We start from the raw sequence: 6,000 nt of genomic DNA, 5'->3' as shown, positions 1-6,000 counted from the left end.
GGAGAGAGGAGGCCTGCAGAGGTGGCACTGTAAGGATGGACTTCATACTCCTCCTGTTCCCATGCAATAACTTCCCATCCTATCCGTGCTGATCAACTCTATCATGAGGGCTTTTCCTCAAGACAGTTTTTTTCAAAGCAGGCATGGGCCTCTCATTCTCATGATTCTCTTTCTTTTGCTTATGATTCAAAGAATAGTGATTTGCAATCACAAGAGGACAGAAGAAAAAGCCACTTCTGGCCCAGAGCCATTCCCACTCAAACATTGTTACTGACATCCTCCAGATATCTGGCTGAAGCATTCTAATTCAATATAAAGAGCTATTGGCTTTATGTTTAATTTTAGCTTTCTCATTTAGCTTCTATGCCACAAAAGTGCCTTTTTCAATTTTAAATCAGGTAGAAAATCACCATCTTGACTCCAGCATAGAGGGTGAAATATCAGTATCCACCTAAGTAATTTTTAATGAATTGAGTCTTTTGTCCAACAACAGATGAACTTGTCTCTTTGGCAGAGTAATACAATCTAATCAGTTCTTATTTTTGGAATAATTTCAAAAACTGTCTCTCTGCATTTGTGAGATTTAACTTATCCTTCTATGTGCTATTTTTCTTTCTTAAAATAAACTTTAAGCCCTATTTTTACCTTCATTTCTAATTTCTGCTTGGGGTGGAGAGAAGATGTTCTTACTCTGAAAGGCCTAGAATTAAATTAGAAACCCTTGCCAACATGTAGTTTTATTTGCATTTACCTTGCAGAAATATAAATAATGTATTTCTTGTCCTGATTTGAATTACTCAGACCCTGAGATATTCAGTCTGGGGGTTCTACTCTGATATACATATTTTTTTATTAGGTGGATCCTACTATCCTTTTACCATGTAGACCTTACGAGAAGTAGAAAACAGACATTGGTGTTGAAACATTTTTTCAAGAAACATCTAATGTGCATGTTTGATTTATGCAGGTTTTTAATCTGGAAACCTTGGGCTCCCTCTTTTCATTATATATAAAATAATGAATACAAATAAATACATGTTTTGTGTATTAAAATAAAAAGGTCATAAAAGTCTTTTTAAAAAAATAAAATATATTTTGAGTCTGTCTATTCTCATGAACCTTCTCAGATTTTCTGTCACATCACAGTTCATGACAAATTTCTTTGTCTCCTTTGCATGATATGGAGCTATTTCTGTTTCTGTTCACCCACTGCCAGAGTCTGACCTCAGTAACATTGGTGTTATTCCAGTGTAAATCCAGAGTGGCCCCCAGTGTCTGGATGAAAGCCTGATACTCTTGGTTCCATCCAGATAAAACAGTAGTAATGCTTGCTGGCAGAAGGCAGCATTTTTGGGGATTTGACAAGACTGTGACCAGACTTCAGACTGAGAGCAAACATGTATATCCATCTGTTGTCAAGGCAATCTGCAGTCCCAGGGTCTGTTGGGTTTGGCTGTGGAGGGTCTGCTCTTGGTCCCCTGGGCAGGATTCACTGGCCATGTTCTCAGGATCCTGCACTCCAGCTTTCTTTCCCACTGCTGTCTGCTGCTGTGGGACCAGCCCCAGCCCCAGTGCACTATGTAAGAACTCTCTGGACCAGCTTCTTCCTCTTTGGCACAGGCCCTGTCCTACCCTTAGGCAATCATCACTTCTGAGCAGTGTTCTTCTGTGGGTTCATGAGGCAGGCTGTGCCCTCCAGAAGAAGGGGACTTTTTCAGGATATTGCAACACATCCCAGCATAAATTTACAAACCCCCATTCAATATATTTAGTTATCTTAGTCACACCACAGAGACAACAGAAAGTGTAAGAAACATTTTTTTTAAAAATCAACCCATGTAATATATGTATTATATACATTGAACAACACAGACATTAACTCCAGACTATATCTTTGAGCTTTCTGATTCACTGATGGCACTATACCATCAACATCTACAGAGGCCAAGAGAAACAGAAACAGTTGTGCTCTGACTAAGCCTCTCACTCTTCCAGGAAGGAACTACTGCTGGAGAAGTACATCTTGTTGAGTTTCGTCATGAAGAGCTGGAACCTTCAACAAAAGCCAGTGGACCATACCTGAACTTGAGTCAACATCAACGGGCTGGAGCAATGAAAATCTGGCAATATCATTCAACCTTTCTACTGTAGCAAAATGTTATTTCCTATAAGCAAAAGATAATGATGTTTTCTCTGCTTGACACATCCACAGACACACAGATTTATCTCATTTATTGTGGCCTTCCCTCTTCTGGTATTTCCCTACTATACTGTTTGTATTCCACAAGTCTTTTAAAACATCTTCCTTTACTCATCTCACTGTACTGACTTATTTGTTAAACCTCACTTCTGCTCTGTTTCCATTTCAGTTTGGCTGTATACAGAGCCTGGTTCTGCCTCCAGGGTCCTCGGAAAATTTGCATTTCCTAGATTGCCTAGAGCCTTAGTTTTAACTGAAGTCTGTATAAAACTGTAATTTTCCCTTATGTTTGTTGATCAGGCAATAAGGGGACTTCTAACTAGGGAAGAAATTGGAGCTACTTGTGTTTCTAATATATCTATGCCAAATAAAATCAATATTAGAATAATTATATTTCCATAACCTAAGAACTTCCTGAATCTGTGGGCTGGTGGAGGAAATCCAAGGCCACTGCATGCAAGTATGACATGACTGTCTTTTCTATTTTTGTGCATGCCAGCCTAGTGAAGAATAGTAGCTGACAGGCACTGGCTGTGCTGGCACCCTCAGAGGGTGGTATTTTTTTACCATGCTCAGTGGGGCCATTACTCAGCTGGGAATTGCACCTGATACACTTAAAAAAAAAAAAGTAGAAAATATGGAAAGAAAAGACACTTTTTCACTTTTTAAAATGCTTGTTCTAGTTACAAATCAACATAATGCAGAGTGGTGTCTGCACACACACACTGCAGATAGGAGTGCAGAGCACAGCTCCTGGAGCTGTTCAGCTGCACCCCAGAGCTGTGCTTGTGGAATACAAACAGTACTGCACCACATGCCCACTCTCACAATGCCCATCTCCCCTGGGCCTCTTCTCCCAGAGCTTGGGCAGGCAGACACAGCTTCTGTCCCCCAGCATAGATACACCTGCAGCCTGCCAGAGGAGCCTGACAAGGGCTGATTCAAGCAGTGCAGGGGGAGGAAGGATTACCTACCCATGGAGTGGCTGCAGTCTGGCAGACTGACAAAAGCTGAGAGCTTGGTTGGGGTGCTGGAGCAAGAACTACACTCACTCGTAAGACAGGACTCATGTGGGGGTTGGTTTTGAGGTTTGGGATTGGTCATTAACCTGTCATTATTGTTTTCTTAAATATAATCCAATGTGTATGACCTGGACGAAAGACCTTTAACTAGGGTTTTTAGGAGGCCAAGTGGAACGTAAGTCAGAAGTGGAGAGTCAGAATTTTAATCTTGAGGAGAAAGCTGCCGGCACAGAGCAGGAAGACCACACAATGTAATGGAGATTGAACATGCAAAGGTTTGCATCCATCTACTACCTTCATTGAGCAGTGACATTGTCACTGGGGAGTGGTACACCCAAGGTATTCAACTTGCTAATGTTCTCAGCACCATGGATTTTCCATCAGCTACTACAAGGGGAAAGGGTTTAGGATCAAGGAATATCTTCAGTTTCTTCATCTATTTCTCCTCATCACCTTTGTCTGCCAAAATGGTCAAGTTGCTTTTTGTGGCCTGGGTGTGACACCCAAGTTGTGACTGAGTCTGTCTTGAGTCTGACAGGATCAGCTACCTCCAACTCATACAATTAGACCTCAAAAGGTTGGAGGAGAAAAGTCCAGAGAGTATGATTATTTTCCCCAAGACACTGTGCAGTTTGTAAAGTGCATGATTGGATTTTTTTCACAGTATGCAGCAGCCAGCTCATTGATCTTTCAGAAAGGTAAGTCAAACTAGCAGAGAAGACATCAGAAGGAGAGTCACTGACCATGATGGTGCCAGAATGTGCAGGTTAACATGTTGAATCATAGGTCTTGCTGGTATGAAGACTTCTGAAAAGAAACCCAAAGTTTCTATTGTCTATTTCCAAGTGAGAAAGTGTCTATTTCCAGAGGTGAGAACACAATGAAACTTTCCTTAAATGAAACCCTCTTCCCACACTATGTCTCTCACCCAGCACACCTCTTAAAATCTCACCTAAAAATAGGAGTTTTGGAAATGTCTCTAGGAGGGCATGTGGTACCTTTCTACTTTTTAGTTAGACTATTCAACACATCCACCGTTCCCTGAGCTCTCCAGTGTGGGGATGTATTTCTCTGGTCTTCTAGGGACAAGGTAGGTACAACTGGTCTTTTTTGGCCTTCCAGGCTAACAGTAACAGCCATCACTGCAGGTTTTGCTGCTCAGTGTTGTGCTGCTAACTTGGATCTATGGCAAGCTCCACCTTGAAAATAACCTGCAATGTGCCTCCAGAAGTTTTGCATAAACAGAAATAGTTCTTCTTATTCATTTCTTCCAATACATTGATGACTTTTCTGTGAGTGTGTAACCAGATCTGCATGAAATGATTGTAATAGCAGCCTGTAGTAATGGGGGGAAAACCGGTTTTTATTCCCTTGCATAAAATGTCAAAACATGGATCAGACTGGCTGAACATCCAGAAATTCTTTCCATTGGATCACCAGATTTGCCAGTCATTCTAAGATGTCTTTTTCCAAAAATGAAGATGACTTACAAAATTGTCTAGCTTGAGTAAAGAGATACTGTTTCCAAAAGGAGGGGTAAGTTTATTTTGGAGTTTTATATTATCTGTTTTTAAAGTCTTATATTTAGGGATTGCTTTTCTTTCCAAAATAGTCAAAGATGATTTATGTCATAGTAAAAGGCCCCAAAAATGGTATTTGTTTATTTAAATGGCACATTATCTTATTCTTAGCATTTATTATAATCCTTTTAGAGTCCATTAGATGTTGTCTAAGTTGCTGATCACGTAAAATTCCAAAACATTTAAACAGAGACCAGCAACAGTGCAAAGATTATTAAACAAAATATGACTGGTCAGCTTTATGGGCAGAATTAAATGCTCATTTGGATATTTATTTTTTCTTATGTGGGGACAAGGAGAAAAGGAAAAAAGAGTTGATTACCCTTGTAGAGGGAAACTGGTGAAATTTTAACTTTCATGGTAAAAAGCTCTTTAGCAATGAAACTGAATGTGAGAAAAACAAGTGAGGTACAGTCTTCAAAGACTTATCTATACTTTTCTGTATAGGAATTTTGTGTGTGCACGTAGCAATCAGAATGAAAACTGAAAGGTATGAATTGCTAACTCAATTTAATGATGCATACAGCAGCTACAGATGGTGGTGACAAAATTTTGTCAGATTTCTGTGCTCTGTATGCACAATCAGCAGAGCTTCAGGAAAAAGCAAAAGAACATTTGGGGAGTCTGTGCTCTGCCTGCTTACAAAATGTGAAGCTTAAACAATTAGAGATGTGGTCAGTGGGAATAAAAGTTGCTGCATATATATGTATAGGCATGTATGCATGCATGTATATGCAACATATGCAGAGACATGCTGCACTGAATAAGCAAGAAATATTTTCCATCTGGAGAAGTCATCAATGAAAACTGTGTGCTGGAACAGTCATAAAACAGTAGATCTGACATTATTTTTCCTACCTTTGTCACTAGAGTTTCTCAATGTGTTCTTCTTTGGCAACGCCTTTTAGTGTCGAGACACCCAAACTGCAAAGCCCTCAGCTTCTTGAAGTTACTGACTCTCAGATGAAGGCAGAGTCCATCTGAGAGCATCTGCTGTGCTGAATGCAACCAAATATCTCAGCCTGAACATGAAGGAAAACAGCACTGCTCCTGAGCAGTCACCAAACCCTCAGACCAGTTCTGGTTAAACCAAAATTGTTCTTCAACTTCACTGCACACATTGTATTTAATATTTACCAGGATCACACCAATGCTTAAAACCAGAACTTTTATACAGCAGCACCTCTGTACTGCATCC

Source organism: Agelaius tricolor, unplaced genomic scaffold (genome assembly GCF_023055355.1).
Source record: "Agelaius tricolor isolate 1412-34295 unplaced genomic scaffold, bAgeTri1.0.p SCAF_1, whole genome shotgun sequence".
NCBI lineage: Eukaryota > Metazoa > Chordata > Aves > Passeriformes > Icteridae > Agelaius > Agelaius tricolor.
The sequence above is the reverse complement of the archived record's forward strand: the minus strand, read 5'-3'. Positions refer to the sequence as shown.